The following is a 19,740-nucleotide window of genomic DNA, read 5'->3' as shown; positions in this document are numbered from 1 at the left end:
TGAAATACCGAGACTATGTACAAGATATACAGCTTTATTTGATGTGATTACAGCTCTGAAAAGCCTGAAGTTTTTTTTTTTTTTTTTTTAATTTTTTTTTCAATGTTTTTTATTTATTTTTGGGACAGAGAGACACAGAGCATGAACGGGGGAGGGGCAGAGAGAGAGGGAGACACAGAATTGGAAACAGGCTCCAGGCTCCGAGCTGTCAGCACAGAGCCCGACGCGGGGCTCGAACTCACAGACGCGAGATCGTGACCTGGCTGAAGTCGGCCGCTCAACCGACTGCGCCACCCAGGCGCCCCAAGCCTGAAGTTTTTATATAAAATATTGGGTTAGGACAAATGGGCACGGAGAAAATTTTACAAATATAAGACTATCAGGACCATATAGTAGGTTATTAAATTCATCTTCCAGCCTTGGGATAGGACTTCATTTAAATTCATCCCAATAAACATTTTTTCTTCAGAGTCTCTAAAAGGACAGAAAGTCTCTATCTTCCTTTAGCAAAGGGTTGGGTATATTTGATAAAGGTTAGAAATGAAACATTTTTTATCATTTGGACAAGAATTGACTTTTGGGGCAGGTATTCCCAATACCCACAATATTTTGTTACTTGTTATGCATCTTTAGCATTTTTGAATTCTCTACCATCTGGTTTGCTTTGCTCACTGTATGGTGCAGTCAGCCCTTGCTGGCTTTCCACACCCTACCCCACCCAGAAGCACACAGTGATGATGTTGCCCGATGTAGCCTTGACCAGTGCCAGAGCCGATCCAGATGCATATGAGGGGTCTGGGATTGTAAGAACACCCTGTGCCCTAACATGTGTCTTCAGTGCGTCTAAGCTGGGCCCTAGATCTAGCAGGAACACCAAACTCTAGCCCTCTCTCCTGTCTCTTTTGGCTGCTAAGTTTAGCATGGTATTAGTTTCCTGGTGCTGCTGTACAAATTGGTGGTTTAAAGCAACAGAAATTTTTCACTCACAGATCTGGAGGACAGAAGCCTGAAACCAAGGAGTTGGCAGGGGTGTGCTTCCTCCAAAGCCTCTAAAGGAGAGTCCTTCCTTGCCACTTCTAGCTTCTGGTGCCCCTCCCCCCTCCCCAAGTTCCCTGGCTGCCTTGTCTCACATATCCTTCTGGTTTTATCTTACAAGGACATGGATCATTGGATTTAGGGTCCACCCACAAAATTCAGGATGATCTCATCTTAAGATCCTTAACTTAATTACACTTTAAAAGATCCTTCTTACAACTATAGATGCTGGAGAGGATGTGGAGAAACAGGAACCCTCTTGCACTGTTGGTGGGAATGCAAACTGGTGCAGCCGCTCTGGAAAACAGTGTGGAGGTTCCTCAGAAAATTAAAAATAGACCTACCCTATGACCCAGCAATAGCACTGCTAGGAATTGACCCAAGGGATACAGGAGTACTGATGCATAGGGGCACTAGTACCCCAATGTTTATAGCAGCACTCTCAACAATAGCCAAATTATGGAAAAAGCCTAAATATCTATCAACTGATGAATGGATAAAGAAATTGTGGTTTACACAATGGAGTACTACGTGGCAATGAGAAAGAATGAAATATGGCCCTTTGTAGCAACGTGGATGGAACTGGAGAGGGTGATGCTAAGTGAAATAAGCCATACAGAGAAAGATACCGTATGTGTTCACTCTTATGTGGATCCTGGGAAACTTAACAGAAACCCATGGGGGAGGGGAAGGAAAAAAAAAAAAAGAGGTTAGAGTGGGAGAGAGCCAAAGCATAAGAGACTCTTAAAAACTGAGGGCAAACTGAGGGCTGATGGGGGGTGGGAGGGAGGGTGGGTGGGTGATGGGTATTGAGGAGGGCACCTGTTGGGATGAGCACTGGGTGTTGTATGGAAACCAATTTGACAATAAATTTCATATATTTAAAAAAATAAAAATAAATAAAATAAAAGATCCTTCTTACAGGGGTGCCCAGGTGGCTCAGTTGGTTAAGCGTCGGACTTCAGCTCAGGTCATGATCTCATGGCTTGTGAGTTTGAACCCCATGTCAGGTTCTTTGTGACACCTCAGAGACTGGAGGCTGCTTTGGATTCTGTCTTCCTCTCTCTCTCTACCCCTCCCTGCTCATGCTCTATCTCAAAAAGAAGTAAACACTAAAAAAAAAAAAAAAAAAAAAAAAAAAAAAAAAAAAAAAAAAGATCCTTTCTACGAATAAGGTTGTTTTTGCAGGTTCCAGGGGTTAGTACATGGACATATCTCTTGGGGGCCAGTACTCATCCCACAATAAAGACCTTGTTTCAGTTATGACTGGATCTTGTTTCTTCTACCTTCAGCATCCAGATAATACTTTTAGAACTTCACACTGATTGCTTCCCACCCTCCTCCACCACAAGTTTTCTTCCACCCAGAAACTCCATTCCCATGTTCTATCTATCCAATCAGACACTTAAGCACCCCTGGGGTTGGGTGAGGCAGCAACCCTGTAAGGGCTTTGGAAACAGAGGGTCTGGATTCAAATCCAGATTTCACCACTTCCGTCCTTCCTTCCATCATTCATTGATTCATCTATAAATATTTTCACCTCCTCACTACCAGGTAGTATCCTAGGCAAAGAAGATAGAGCATTATAGGAACAGTCTTCTTTGAGGTTATATTGAAAGGGGAAGACAAGCTACAAACAAATAAATTCAACACATAATATAATGCCAGGTACTGACAAGTGTTCTGAAGAACAATAGAGCAAGGTAAGGAAGGGCACAGTGAGCTGTGCCTACGAAGCAGAATTTCAGATGGGGTTATGGGGTTATCAGGGAAGGCTTCCCCTAGGAGGTAATATTTGAGTAGAGATTTGAGCCGAGTGCCAGACTGAACTGTGAGAATATCTGAGGAAGAGCGTTCCTAGACCTTCCTGATGCCCTGGGGCAAGAAGGGCCTTGGTGAGTTTGGTGCTTTTGAAAACAAGCAAGAAGAGGGGCGCCTGGGTGGCGCAGTCGGTTAAGCGTCCGACTTCAGCCAGGTCACGATCTCGCGGTCCGTGAGTTCGAGCCCCGTGTCGGGCTCTGGGCTGATGGCTCGGAGCCTGGAGCCTGTTTCCGATTCTGTGTCTCCCTCTCTCTCTGCCTCTCTCCCGCCCGTTCATGCTCTGTCTCTCTCTGTCCCAAAAATAAATAAAAAACATTAAAAAAAAAAAAAAAAAAAAAAAAAAAAAAAGAAAACAAGCAAGAAGAGCCATTAGGACACCCAGGGTCTTAGCAGCTTATTTGCAATAGCCAAAAGGTGGAAGCAACTCAAGTGTCCATCAACAGATAAATGAAGAGGTAAAACATGGCAGATACATACAATGGAATATTATTCAGCCCTAAAAAGGAAGGAATTTCCGTCACATGCTACATCTTGAGGGCATTGTCCTAGGTGAAATAAACCAGTCACGAAAAAACAATACTGTATGATTCCACTTACAGGGGGTACCTCGAGTCATCAAATTCAGAGAAACAGGGGAGTAATGGTTGCCAGGGGCTGGGGAGGGGGAAAGGGGAGTTAGTGTCTAATGGGTGCAGACTTTCGGTTTTATACGAATTCCGAGGATCGGTTGCACAACGGTGTGAATGTGCTCAACACTTTTGAACGGTACACTTAAAGATGGTTACGATGGTAAATTTTATATGTGTATTTTAAATACAATTTGGGCACGTGGGTGGCTTAGTCGGTTGAGTGTCCAACTTCAACTCAGGTCATGATCTCATGGTCCATAAGTTCGAGTCCCACCTTGGGCTTTCTGCTGTCTGCGCAGAGCCTGTGTTAGATCCTCTGTTCCCTTCTCTCTGCCCCTCCCCTGCTTGTGTGCATTCTCTCTCTCAAAAATAAACAAACATTAAAAAAATACAATTTTACTAAAAATTTTAAAAAGACTAGTTTTTAAACCTCTGTAAACCTCACCTGCTTCACCTGTAAAATGAAGAGAAGAAAAGGTCTGCCATAAGTTTGGTGTGAGAAGGAAACAGAATCATCCATGTAAAATACCTCAACATTCTCGGACCTGTAAGATCTGCTCCTCACAAGCCACCTGTCCTGGTGATCACAGTTATTGTTGCTCTTGCTCTTATCAAGCTAGCAGCGATTCTCTGGGCCGCTGTCTCCTTACCAGGCTTTATAGTGTCCAAAGCACTTACCACTCTGTGGTGTTGTCTTCGCTGTTGAGGAGTTTACTCTTGCAGTTGCCATCTCCCTCACGGGAGCAAGAATTCCTGTTTTCACTGATCCCGGTAGCCCCCCATCCTGGCACAGTGAAGTGCATAGCATGGCACAATAATAGGCATCACTTGAATAAACACATTATTTCTGTTATCGTGGTGTCATTTTTACGTGACAGATGTTTTGCCTTAGGCTGGTATATCCTAAATGATAACATAATCTGATGATAAAATTACCTGTGATGACTCATAGGTCCAGCCCACCCTGCTCAATCAGAACCCCCAGGTGCACTGTGTCCTGGGCCCTGCTGCTCGAAATGTGGTGACTGCTCCAGAGAGCTTGCTAGAAATGCAGCATCAGGACCCACTCAGAGCCACTGAGTGAGAATCTGAGTGTAACAAGATTCCCAGCGGATTCATACGCACATTAAAGCTTAAGAAGTGCTGGTTTAAGCTATACTGTCTCAGAGTTTCCAGACCAGGCAGGTCACCAGAATTACTTAGTAAAACTGGGGTGAGGCCCGGGAAAAGGTTCATTTTATGTCTTCTATGAGTGAGTCTCAGGGTCAGCCAGATTTAGGAACCACCACTTGACGCCTATTCTGCAGATACAGACAAACCTATTACATGATTTAAAGAGTGAATGCATCCTTGCCCTCTTGGAGAAAATTCATCCAGTTCTCTGCCCAAAGCTGTGAGCATGTTAGCAACATATAATCAACCAACTAACTAAAAGTAACTACCTAACCAGTAAAGCCAATTATGGGCTCTGAAGAGCAGTAGATGATACTGGTGAGCTTGGGTGGCCCCTAAGTAGGAAACTTCAAACAGCTGAAAATGAGTCTCTACCTAGGACCATTACAAAATGGTTTGGGGGGCAATCTGACCATCCAATAGAACTTTATTGTCAGCTTTTCAGATATTCTAAAAAGAAATTTACTCCTGTCCCTCTCATACCCCCATCCCTGCTTAGAAATAGGTTTAAGTATTATGCAGGTATGGCGAGGCCAACAGATCAGGAGATGATTACCATTGAAACCATATTTCGTTACTCACAATTCCCAAGAGGAGGGTGCATGCCAGGCCACAGGGGGTCACATGGGGAAGCACCGGGGATAGTTAGGAGGCAGAGGAAGAGGAGGAAAAATGGGGGCAGGACTTTATTGTGGTTTTTGTGGGACAAACAGGCAAAGTAGGATCAGCAGATTTGGGAATGGCTAGCTGAAATAATTTCAGCGGGCTCTGGGCTGTAGGGCTGTCCCTGGTTGTCTGGTACCTGGCCTGGGAAATGATTAGAGCAGGGAGGTAGTAGCCCAGAGTGTGAGATCCTGCTATAGCAGGTGGTTGGGGAGGTGGGGTCTGGATTGGTTGGTTGCCATTTGAAAAGCACACTAGCTGGTGAGCAAGGACATGGGTAACCTTGTGAAGGGCAGTTCCTCCAGAGTCAGGAAGGCCCCAGATGTCAAAACATCAGAACACAGAAAGTAAAAGCCAGGGTTAATACTACCTGCTGGGCTCCCCACAGTGATCAGAAACATTTATTCTGTCAACCATGGAATTAGTCTTGTCAGGGCGCCTGGGTGGCTCAGTTGGTTGAGCATCTGACTCTTGATTTTGGCTCGGGTCATAATCTCACGTTTTGTGAGGTTGAGCCCCGTGTGGGGCTCTGAGCGGACAGTGCAGAGACTTGCTTGGGATTCTCTTTCTCCCTCTCTGACTGCCCCTCCCCAACTCTTCCTCTCTTAAATAAATAAATAAACATTAAAAAAAGAAAGAATTAGCACTGCCTTCTATGTAGAAAATCCCCTAGTATATTTCCTTTCTCTCTGACATTTTCCATTGTCTCTATATTTAACATAATAATAATTACAATTTTGGAACCGGAGATGTGATTCAACTTTTAACATTTAAATGGTGTTACTCCCAGAAGCATTGGCAGGAGTTGCAATCAAGCTTCCTCTTCTTCAGTTTTCTCAAACAACTGACTTTTTTCAACCATTCCCTTAACTAATGTCCATATAAATGCTAATAGAAGATGTTTCAGATAACTTTTCACTCTGCTTCTTCCCTAGAGCTGAGTTTGGCATCATTTGCTATCTGTCGCCCTGGGCTCAGGCAGTTGATAACTCTGTTCAGTGATCTCATAGACTTTGATGAAATGGTCCTGGGAAAAATGAAACTTAATAACAGTCTTTTCCCTTTTCTCCTCTGGTTGAAGAATAAAGTGACAGTGGGTTAAAGGCACTCCAAAAGATGCTTGAAATGTATCTTAGAGGCGTGAGGAAAGCTGCAGGCAATGCCTCTTACATGTCTTTGTGATTTATAACGTCAGATGTGAAAACACTATGTAATGGCTTTCCATCCTCTTTCACTTGGAGTGCACAAGATACATTTCTTTACGGATTTCAGTTTTAAAGTTAAAATTCAAGACCACTGACACTTATTAGCTTATGATTACAAACCTAGTAATAATCATCTAGTATTTCTACTTCTGATTTTTTATTCTATCCCAAAAGCAATGGTCAGGGATAAGCTCAGAATTAAATACTCCATCCACTGTTTAGATCTGAATTCAAAATAGTGTGTCAGAAACCTTCTTTAATCTGTTTACTTTTAAGAATACTTTCATTCTGTGGACAATAATGTGTGTAATTTAAGTATAAAAGTCTGCATCATTTAGATAGCCTTATTGGCATTTTCAACATTCAGAGGATGTCTGAAACAAAATATGGAGTTCGGGTGTCTCACATCCATGAAATATAGCCAGATCAACACTAAACCATCCTGCACACCTAGAAAACTGATTTGAGGGCGAACACAACAATCTGCACAACCTGAACCACAGAACTCTTGCAGGTAGACGGCGCAGAGAGGTAAACTGGGGGAGAGAGAAGCTGCAAAGAGCAGGGAGCTGTTTTTGCTTGCTTGTGGACAGAGGATGGAGACAGGGGGGTGGGGGGGGGGTGGGGAATACGGTTAAAGCATTCCTCCAAAAAGTGCTGGAGAGAAAGTGGAAAAGTGGAAACAGCCGCAGAGACTGAACTAAAAAGGGAGAAAGGAGAAAGGAGAGGGTTTAAATTCCATTATAAACGGGGAGCGCAGAATCTGAAACGCCGCAGCTCGATACCTGGCAGTGCTCTGGTGAGAAGGGCAAATCCCCAGGAGCAGAGTGGGGTCCGGGAGTCTTTGGGCCAGGCAGGGAGAGGCAGTTCACTGCTGGGAGAACATCTGGTAGACCCTGTGTGGCTCCCCACAACGGACCAAGGCCCCAGTGGACCCGGGAGAACAACCACATTCGCTGGTGCTGGAACAAGGTCGTTAAGGGTGAAGCCTGGTGCCAGATGTGTGTTGTGATTTTCCAAAATCCCTGAAATGTTGCTGCTACACGATCGCATGGACTTTTTCTGGGGCAGGCTGGTGCCCAGCTGCAGTCTCTGGGAGTCGGCAGCAGCACGGTCTCACCAACGTTCCTGGGTGTGGCCGGCACTCGGCCAATGCTCAGTGAGACCCTCCTGCAGAGGGGCGGAAGGGGTCAAAGCCCTCAGAAATAAGGGGTCGGGAAAAACGGCCGCATCTGAGACAAAACTCAGGAGGGAGGTGCTTCCTGAGGCTTGGTCACGGACAGTATAAAAGTGGGGAGTAGATGGAAGCCGAAGACAAAGAATGGGTGGAAGACTGCTGGTGGGGAAGAACACAGTTCCGACACTAGAAACGGGGTAGGTGGGCGACGCCATTTTTCACTGCTCCTGCGCATGCGCATGTGCACCTAAAAGCGCCACAACAATCCACCTCAGTAGGCTAGCTGCGCCATCTAGTGGAGAATGGAGCCATTACACTAAGTGCCAACCCTGCTCTTCAGAAACACAAATCTCTCTGCCTGCTTAGTTGACAGACTCAAAGCACTTAGTTTGACTTCTAGAGGAAAACAAGTAATTTCAATCGTATTTTAGTATGTTCTCTGGTCCACCTATTCAATTTTCTGTTTTTTTTCTTTTTTCTTTTCTTTTTTTTAAATACACAAAGAGAAAAAATTTATTTCTATCTTCAATTCTTATTAAAACTATTTTTCTTTAATTTTTTTCTACTATATTTATTACTTTTGGGTAAATTTTTTCAAGTTCTATTTTATTCCATCATTTCATTTTATTCTGTTTCAGTGTATTCATTTTTTTTGAAATTTCAAATGATTTCCTTTTAATTTTTCATTCCCTTTTTTCTCTCTAATCTATCAAGCCCCTTTCAACACCCAGATCAAAACACACCTAGGATCTAGCATCATTTATTTAATTTTTGTGTGTGTGTGTCTGTTGTTAATTTTTTTATTTAAACTTTTTTCTACCTCATTAATTACTTTTCTCCCTTCAAAATGACAAAAGGAAGGAATTCACCGCAAAAGAAAGAGCACAAAGAAATGACAGCCAGGGACTTAACCAACACAGATACAAGCAAGATGTCTGAACCAGAATTTAGAATCAAGATAATAAGAATATAAGCTGGAGTCGAAAATAGATTAGAATCCCTTTCTGTGGAGATAAAAGAAGTAAAAGCTAGTCAGGATGCAATAAAAAATGCTATAACTAAGCTGCAATCTCAAATGGTGGCCACGGTGGCAAGGATGGATGAGGCAGAACAGAGAATCAGTGATAGAGAGGACAAACTTATGGAGAATAATGAAGCAGGAAAAAAGAGGGAGACTAAGGCAAAAGAGCTTGATTTAAGAATTAATCAATGACTCATTAAAAAGTAAAAACATCAGAATCATAGGGGTCCCAGATGATGAAGATAGACAAAAAGGGGTAGAAGGGTGATGAGAGCAAATCATAGTGGAAAACTTTCCTAACCTGGGGAAAGACACAGACATCAAAATCCAAGAAGCACAGAGGACTCCCATTAGATTCAACAAAAACCAACCATCAACAAGGCATATATAGTCAAATTCAAAAAATACTCCGGAGAGGAAAGAATCATGAAAGCAGCAAGGGAAAAAGAAATCCTTAACCTACAAGGGAAGACAGATCAGATTTGCAGCAGACCTATCCACAGAAACTTGGCAGGCCAGAAAGGAATGGCAGGATATATTCAATATGCTGAATCAGAAAAATATGTAGCCAAGAATTCTTTATCCACCAAGGCTGTCATTCAAAATAGAAGGAGAGATTAAAGGTTTCCCAAACAAAAATCAAAGGAGTTTATGATCACTAAATCAGCCCTGCAAGAAATTTTAAGGACTCTCTAAGGGGGGAAAAGATGAAAAAAATAAATAACTAAATAAAACCCAAAGCAACAAAGACTAAAAGGACCAGAGAACACCACCAGAAACTCCAACTCTACAAGCAACATAATGGCAGTAAATTCATATCTTTCAGTACTCACTCTAAAGGTCAATGTACTACATGCTCCAATCAAAAGTTGTATTGTAACATAATGGATAAGAAAACAAGATCCATCCATATGCTGTTTACAAGAGACCCACTTTAGACCTAAAGACACCTTCAGATTGAAAGTAAGGGGATGGAGAACCATGTATCATGCTAATTGTTGACAAAAAAAAGCCGGAGTAGCCATACATATATCAGACAATCTAGACTTTAAAATAAAGACTGTATCAAGAGATGCAGAAGGGCATTATATCATAATTAAGGGGTCTATCCACCAAGACCTAACAATTGTAAACATTTATGCTCCAAATTTGAAGGCAACAAAATATATAATTCAATTAATCACAAACATAAAGAAACTCATTGATAATAATACCATCATATTAGGGGTCTTCAACACCCCACTTACAGCACTGGACAGAGCTTCTAAACAGAAAATCAACAAGGAAACTGGCTTTGAATGACACACTGGCCCAGATGGACTTAACATTTCATCCTAAAGCAGCAGAATATACATTCTTCTCCAGTGCACATGGAATGTTCTCCAGAACAGACCACATACTGGGACATAAATCAGCCCTCAACAAGTACAAAAAGATCGAGATCATACCATGCATATTTTCAGACCATAATGCTATGAAACTCGACATCAACCACAAGAAAAAAAATTGGGAAAGGTAACAAACACTTGGAGACTAAAGAACATCCTACTAAAGAATGAATAGGCTAACCAGGAAGGTAAAGAGGAAATTAAAAAGTACATGGAAGCCAATGAAAATGATAACACCACAGCCCCAAACCTCTGGGACGCAGCAAAGGTGGTCATGAGAGGAAAGTATATAGCAATCCAGGCCTTCCTAAAGAAGGAAGAAAGGTCTCAGATACACAACCTAAACTTACACCTTAAAGAGCTGGAAAAAGAACAGCAAATAAAACCCAAAACCAGCAGAAGACAGGAAATAATAAAGATTACAGCAGAAATTAATGCTATTGAAACCAAAAACACAGTAGAACAGACCAATGAAACCAGAAGTTGGTTTGTTGAAAGAATTGACAACATTGATAAACCACTAGTCAGTTTGATCAAAAAGAAAAAGGAAAGGACCCAAATAAATAAAATCAAGAATGAAAGAAGAGAGATCACAACCAACACAGCAGAAATAAAAATAATAATAAGAGAATATTATGAGCAATTATATGCCAATAAAATGGGTAATCTAGAAGAAATGGACAAATTCCTAGAAACATATACACTACCAAAACTGAAACAGGAAGAGGGGCGCCTGGGTGGCGCAGTCGGTTAAGCGTCTGACTTCAGCCAGGTCACGATCTCGCGGTCCGTGAGTTCAAGCCCCGCATCAGGCTCTGGGCTGATGGCTCGGAGCCTGGAGCCTGTTTCCGATTCTGTGTCTCCCTCTCTCTCTGCCCCTCCCCCATTCATGCTCTGTCTCTCTCTGTCCCAAAAATAAATAAAAAACGTTGAAAAAAAAAATTAAAAAAAAAAAACTGAAACAGGAAGAAATAGAAATTTTGAACAGACCCATAACCAGTAAGGAAATCGAATTAGTAATCAAAATCTCCCAAAAAACAAGAGTCCAGGGCCAGATGGCTTTCCAGGGGAATTCTACCAAACATTTAAGGAAGAGTTAACACCTATTCTCTTGAAACTGTTCCAAAAAATAGAAATGGAAGGAAAACTTCCAAATTCTTTCTATGAAGCTAGCATTACCTTGATTCCAAAAACCAGGGAACCTACTAAAAAGACCTCTAGACCAATTTCCCTGATGAACATGCATGCAAAAATCCTCAACAAGATATTAGCCAACTGGATCTAATAATACACTAAAAAATTATTCACCACAACCAAGTGGGATATATACCTGGAATGCAGGGCTGGCTCAATATCCACAAAACAATCAATGTGATTCATTACATCTATAAAAGAAAGGACAAGGACCATAGGATCCTCTCAACAGGTGCAGAGAAAGCATTTGACAAAATACAGCATCCTTTCCTGATAAAAACCCTCAAGAAGGTAGGGATAGAAGGAGCATACCTTGAGATCATAAAAGCCATATATGAACGACCCAACGCTAATATCATTCTCAATGGGGAAAAACTGAGAGCTTTCCCCCTAAGGTCAGGAAAAAGACAGGGATGTCCGCTCTCACCATTGTTATTCAACATAGTATTGGAATGCTTAGGCTCAGCAAACAGACAACACAAAGAAATAAAAGGCATTCAAATCGGTCAGGAGGAGGTCAAACTTTCATTCTTCACAGATGACATGATACTCTATATGGAAAACCCAAAATATTCCATCAAAAAACTGCTAGATCTGATCCATGAATTCAGCAAAGTTGCAGGATATAAAATCGATGCACAGAAATCTGTTGCATTCCTATACACCAACAATGAAGCAAGAGAAAGAGAAATCAAGGAATCGATCCCATTTACAATTGCACCAAAACCCATAAAATACCTAAGAATAACTCTAACCAAAGAGGTGAAAAATTTATACACTGAAAACTATAGAAAGCTTATGAAATAAATTGAAGAAAACACACAAAAAAATGGAAAAAGATTCCACGCTCCTGGATAGGAAGAACAAATATTGTTAAAATGTCAATACTACCCAAAGCAATCTACATATTCAATACATTACCTATCAAAATAACACCAGCATTCTTCAGAGCTAGACAAATAATCCTAAAATTTGTATGGAACCAGAAAAGACCCCAAATAGCCAAAGCAATCTTGAAAACAAAAACCAAAGCAGGAGGCATCACAATCCCAGACTTCAAGCTATACTACAAAGCTGTAATCATCAAGACAGTATGGTACTGGCACAAGAACAGACACTCAGATCGATGGAACTGAATACAGAACCCTGAAATGTACCCACAAATGTATGGTCTACTAGTCTTCGACAAAGCAGGAAAGAATATCCAGTGGAATAAAGACAGTCTCTTCAGCAAATGGTGCTGGGAAAACTGGACAGCGACATGCAGAAGAATGAACCTGGACCACTTTCTTACACCATACACAAAAATAAAGTCAAAATGGATGAAAGACCTAAATGTAAGACATGAAGCCATCAAAATCCTTAAGGAGAAAGCAGGCAAAAACCTCTTTGACCTCTGCTGCATCAACTTCTTACTCAACACGTCTCCAGAGGCAAGGAAAACAAAAGCAAAAATGAACTATTGGGACCTCATCAAAATAAAAAACTTCTGCACAGCAAAGGAAACAATCAGCAAAACTAAAAGGCAACTGACAGAATGGGAGAAGATATTTGCAAACGACATATCAGATAAAGGGTTAGTGTCCAAAATCTATAAAGAACTTATCAAACTCAACACCTAAAAAACAAATAACCCAGTGAAGAAATGGGCAAAAGACATGAATAGACACTTCTCCAAAGAAGACATCCATCCAGAAGGCCAAATGACACATGAAAAAATGCTCAACATCATCCGGGAAATACAAATCAAAACCACAATGAAATACCACCTCACACCTGTCAGAATGGCTAACATTAACAACTCAGGCAACAATAGGTGAGGATGAGGAGAAAGAGGATCTCTTTTGGAATGCTGGTGGGAATGCAAGCTGGTGCAGCCACTTTGGAAAACAGTATGGAGGTTCCTCAAAAACTTAAAAATAGAACTACCCTATGACCCAGCAATTGCACTACTAGGTATTTATCCAATGGATAAGAGGTATGTTACTTTGAAGGGGACATGCACCCCAATGTTCATAGCAGTGCTATCGACAATAGCTAAATTATGGAAAGAGCCCAAATGTTTATCGACTGACGAATGGATAAAGAAGATATGGTATATTCAATGGAATATTATTTGACAATCAAAAAGAATGAAATCTTGCCATTTGCAACCACGTGGATGGAACTAGAGGGTATTATGCTAAGCGAAATTAGTCAGAGAAAGACAAGTATCATGTGACTTCACTCATATGAGGACTTTAAGACACAGAACACAAGGGAATGGAAGCAAAAATAATATAAAAACAGGGAGGGGACAAAACATAAGAGACTCTTCAATATGGAGAACAAACAGAGGGTTACTGGAGTAGTTGTGGGAGGGGGGATGGGCTAAATTGGTAAGGGGCATTAAAGAATCTACTCCTGAAATCATTGTTGCACTATGTGCTAACTTGGATGTAAATTAAAAAAAATAAAACAAACAAACAAAAAAAGAAGCATCATATGGTCCCACAATCCCACTGCTGGGTATATATATCCAAAGGAATTGAAAGTAGGATCTCAAATAGATATTTGCATACCTGTGTTCAGAGAACCACTGTTCACAATAACCAAGAGGTAGAAGTAACCCAAATGTCCAATAGATGAGTGAATAAAAAAAATTTGGGGTGTGTGTGTGTGTGTATAAAAAACGAACAAACAAAACAAAACAAAACCAAAATATGAAGTTCGTGTTTGGATCATCAATCTGTCAAATATGCATTGTGACCCCCTAAACCCATTTTCCCAAATAACATGGTCTCTACGAAGGTTAACATCACATTGGAAACTTACAGTTGAGTAATATACCTCTAAGGGTCAAAGCCAAATAAAAGTCAACACATGTGTATTTACATACCCTTACTGTGAAAAGCATTTTACCTAATAGCTACATAGAAAAAAAAAAAACTAATCATTTTCATTCTTTTTTTTTTTTTTAATTTATTTTTTTTGGGACAGAGAGAGACAGAGCATGAACGGGGGAGGGGCAGAGACAGAGGGAGACACAGAAGTGGAAACAGGCTCCAGGCTCTGAGCCATCAGCCCAGAGCCCGACGCGGGGCTCGAACTCACGGACCGCGAGATCGTGACCTGGCTGAAGTCGGACGCTTAACCGACTGCACCACCCAGGCGCCCCTCATTTTCATTCTTAATAGAGAAATAATTCTCCATTGATCCCTTGCTTACAAGTGAAAAAACAAAAACCCACTTTATACTGCCTCTTATTCAAACTATAGCTCCAGCTCTCTCCTTTTCCTTTCCTACCAATTTTATAGAAAAATTATTTATAGTTTGTTTGTTTTCCTCATCTGCTCAACATATAATCTATCATATATAACCTTGCTTTTAGACCAAGTATCTCTTTTAAAGATAACCACTACTACTTTCCTGTTCTAGCTTTAAAAGATCAGGAAATTCACAGAACTGGAAATACACTGATAAACATGTCAATGCAAGATAAAGCATGTAATTAAGATTGGCACATGAATACTCTAGTACTCCTCTGGCCATCTGTTGTTTGTGCCTGCCCAGAATCCATTTCTGCTTCTGGTAATATCACTCTGATTTTTCTTTTGGGAATCCTCTGACAACTCTTCCTTTTAAGCAAGAGAGGACAATGTAATTCTTGCCAATGAGAGTACAGCATCTGCCTGGCTCTAGTGATTGGTTTAAGGGAAGTCACATGACTGACCAGCCCAATCAGAAGCAAGCACGAATTTTGCTGCAACTTTTGGTAAGTTCTTTTCCACTGGTATCGGTAAACTGAATTAAAAGCTCGGTGATGTTGGTGGCCAACTTGCTATCATTAAGGCAGAGCTGGTCTGAGAAGGGCAAAAACAAACAAAAGCAAAATGAAGAGATGAGAAATATCTGAATGACATTATTTTAACCCTAATGACTGGTCCTGCTCCAAAGATCCACCTACATTTACATTTGCTTCATCCTTTTTTAAAAAATTAAACTGTTTATTTATTTTACGAGAGGGAGAGAGACAGAGAGGCAGGAGCAGAGAGAAAGAGAATCCCAAGCCGGTTCCCTGCTGTCAGCGCACAGCCTGATGCAGGCTCCATCTCACCGACAGCGAGATCAACCTGAATTGAAATCAACCAACTGAGCCACCCAGGTGTCCCTGCCTCATCCTTTCTATGTTTTGTTTTGGTGTTAAAGGCAGTCAGACTTTGGTTCTATCACTTATACTGAAGGAAATGGACTAACAGGTATCATCTATTGTTGGTAGTGGTGCCAGACACTAGGCACTCTGTTGGGATTATTAATTGGTATAATTAAAAAAATTTTTTTTTATCTTACAAAAAAGCTCACAAAATGTCTGCAACTAAAAACAAAGGCAAAGAAATAAAAGTAACTCAACAGCCAAATGCCCTTTTTACCTCTCATTTTACTTACGATCCCTGAATCATTTGACAATTCCTTCTTTGAACTCTATTTTCTTGACTTCCATAACCACCCAGTTGCTTGAAATCTCCTCTCAACCACTTCAAATAGTTCTTCTGGATTTAATCCACAGCATCTTTTCTTTTGTTTAAATTTTAGTTTAAACAGAATTTTAAATTTTAGTTTACAGAATTTTACCCTCAGCTGTCCAGTCCCTAGACCCTTATTATGAAGATCAGTTGTCCAAGTTAGAAACTCTGGCAACATCCTTAATTCTTCCTTTAATGTACTTCCCCACATCCTATGCATTAACAAATCTTGTTAATTTACCCCTTAAATATTTCTCAAAATTCCCTCTCTTCTCTGTAAATCTCTGATATTATTTTAAGAATCCCATCACTTCTCCTTTAGACCATGATTCTCAAACCCAAGCATGCAAAAAGAATCACCCATAAAGCTTATTAAAAATGAAATCCCTGAGCATAATCCTTCAAGAGAGTCTGATGAACGTGGCCTGAGAATCCCACTTTGAGAAACACTATTTCAATCATTGCAACAGCCTTCTAACTGCACTGTTGTATATATAACCATTTTGATCATTTCATTTGTTTACCTGCTTGAAAACTTCCAAAGGTTCACCACTGCCCATAAGATAAACTATAAACTCTTTAACATGGCATATCATGCTTTCAAATAGCAGCTAACTCCTCTGATCTCATCTCTCTCTTCCCCAGTCAAGCCTTCAGTCTGAAGAAAACAATCTCTCCAGAGTAAGACTTTCCTCCTACTTTTATCTTAGTTCAATTTCATAAAGACACTTACTAGTCTATTTTCTAGTGAACATTAGAGAGTGCTTCCAGGTGTCAGACTCAGTGTTAAATTCTTAACCTACGTTATCTCATTTAATTCATGCTACTGCCCTGTGAAGTAAGTGGTATTATTATTACAATTTTATAGCTCTGGGAATCGGAGGGTCAAAGAAGTAACCTGTCCATGGTCACAGAGCTATTAAGGGCTGAAGGGGGCCTCTAAATCAGAGTACTAGATTGCCACACATCTAAAATACGAGCTCCTCAAGGGCCCCTGAACAGTGGACAGGGTACTCAATCCCAATACTAAGCCTTCCACACCGTGGGTGCTGAATGTGAGCAACTGACTTTCTGACTAAATGAATGCTGGGAGGAAGAATAAAAGGAAATCATCACGTTTATTAGCCTCTATCTCAAAATGTGGTTTCATTTTCAGGAAGACATTTTCCTTACTAATAAAGCTACCTTTAAAACTACCATTGGAAAGTCATTTAAAATGCATTCTAAATTTTTAATAGAAATTTTTATTAAGATAATTGTAGATTCACATGCAGTTTTGAGCAATAATTCAGAGAAATCTGACATTTGTCAAGTTTCCTTGAAAAGTAACATCTTGAAAAAAATAGCACGGGGTGTCCAGATGGCTCAGTGGTTTGAGCGTTGGACTCTTGATTTTGGCTCAGGTCATGATCTCACGGTTTCTTTAGTTTGAGCCCCACATCAGGTTCTGTGTGCTGACCTCTCAGAGCCTGCTTGGAATTCTCTGTCTCCTTCTCTCTCTGCCCCTCCCCCACTAGCTCTTTCTCAAAAGAAAAAAAAAAAAAAGAAAGCAATAGTACAGTTTAATAATTGGGTTATCAACCTGAATACTGTTAAATGGGAGAATGCTCCACCATCACAAAGATCACTCTTTGCCTTTGAATAGCCACACACACTTCCTTCCTGTCCATTTGCCTCTAATCTGTTCTCCGGAATTTTCTATAATTTTGCCCTTTTAAGAATGCTATGTAAATGGAATCATACAGTATGAAACATTTTGCAACTATTTGCAAAGTTCTTTACATGTTCTAAGACACTGATTTGTCAGGTATGTAGTTTGCAACTATTTTCTCCCAATCTGTAACCTGTTTTTTCACTGTCTTCACAGAGATCTTAAAATAGAAAAACACCTTGAATTTCGATAAGGTCTCATTTATCAACTTTTTCTTTTATGGATCATGTGTTTTGTGTCACGACCAAGAGCTCTATATAGACCTAGATCCTGAAAATTTTCTTTTCTATTTTTCTTTAAAATCTTTGCAATTTTATGTTTATATTTAAATCTATGATCTTTTCTGAGTTAATTTTTGTCTGAGGCATAATATCGAGTTCAAGAATCATTTTTATGCTTCTGATGTCCAATTGTCCCAGCACCACTGGGTGAAAAGTCTATCCTTCTTCCATTGAATTGCTTTGGCAACTTTGTAAAAAATGTGAATCTATGATTATCTTGAAATAATTTGAATTAAAAACGCTTTTTTGGAGATGATAAAAATGTTTTGGAATTAGACAGACATGACAGCTACAGAGCCCTGTGAATGTGCTAAATGCCAGTGAACTGTATACTTTATAATGGTTGATTTGATGTTATGTGAATTTCACGTCAATTTTATTATTTTTTATTAAAAAAATTTTTTTTAACATTTATTTATTATTATTGAGAGGCAGAGAGAGACAGAGCATGACCATGGGAGGGGCAGAGAGAGGGGGAGACCCAGAATCCAAAGCAGGCTCCAGCCTTTAAGCTGTCAGCACAGAGCCCCATGTGGAGCTCGGACCCACAAACAGCGAGATACCTGAGCTGAATCAGACACTTAACCGACTGAGCCACCCAGGTGCCCCTCACTTCAGTTTTAAAAAGTGGGGAAAACAAAGCTTATCCTAGCTTACTTTCCAACTATAATATTTTACACAATTCAAACAAGTTTTTCAAAGAGTATATAAAAGCCTCCTTTCATATAATCATTGAACGTATTTTCTCTGTGTTTGGTTACAGTTTCCAGGTCCCTCATTGCTAAAATTAGGGAACATCCTAATGTCTGAACTCTGAGGTAAACATTTTTAACAGTGAGTCAACATGTGGGCAGTTAGAGCGGCAGTAATCTTTAGTGGACCTAATATTTCCTGGCAATCAATCCTTGCATGTCCTTACTCATTCTTTGACCATCTTTTATACCCTCACTTGTCTTTATCCTTCTGAACTAAGGTGCCCTAAACCGAACACTCTATTATATCATGTGGTGATCACTGCCTTTTTTCTCTGAGCTCACAGCCCTGGAATAATATATTTTATCACTTTTCTGGCAAGGAGTTCATATATCTCTCCTAAATAAAAGCAACATAGTGAGACAAGGGCAGAATGTCTACGAACTTGCTAAATTTCTAGACAGTCTTATGCTGAAACTTCCTCTCGTGTATCCTCTTTAATTAATAGTGAAGGGTCCACATTTACATCAGGAAAATTCCTCATCCCAAGGAATCTTGGAGATGGTTTGGGTGTTCACATTATCAAGACCTACCTTCAAAAAACCAGTGAGATGTTTGTATTAATGCATTCAAATCATGTTCAAATGACTAATCAATGTCAGTCCATGAAACCCTACACTTAGCATATTTTAAAACATGTTTTGTGAAGAGAAAATTCATCTTTTACTTTCAAGTCATCTAACTCAAGACACCCTGGACAGAGCCGTCGGAAATTACAAATTTAGTTCAGAAATCATGGCACACTGGAGCCAAGGATTAACACAATAGTTTCCTCTACTCCAACATCTGATCATATTACAGGGCTGACGTGGTTAGAACGGAGAAGACATTTGTAATCCTGTATGAAATAAGCTCTTCTTTGCCCCCTAATATCCTGAACATAGATCAATTGAAAGAGAAAAAAACTTTATATAACAACCTGCTTTTAATCCCAATCCACTGTTACTATTTATGTCAATATTCATCCTTTCTTCCTTTAAGCCTTGATGGTACTCCGGGGCTATATTATCTCCTATTAATGTATTTACCTTTTTTCCTCTTCATGTTACCATGAAATTTCTAGAATAGTTTTACCATATCGCACTTTGCTGAATATATGTGTCCCAAGGAAATATCAACAAATCTTTTATGAAATATGTCCTACCCTCTAGTAAGTTTGGAAAACATAGCATATCACCTCTCTCCTC

The sequence above is a fragment of the Neofelis nebulosa genome, chromosome 14 (assembly GCF_028018385.1).
Source record: "Neofelis nebulosa isolate mNeoNeb1 chromosome 14, mNeoNeb1.pri, whole genome shotgun sequence".
Taxonomy (NCBI): Eukaryota; Metazoa; Chordata; class Mammalia; order Carnivora; family Felidae; genus Neofelis; species Neofelis nebulosa.
This window is presented reverse-complemented; position numbering follows the sequence as displayed.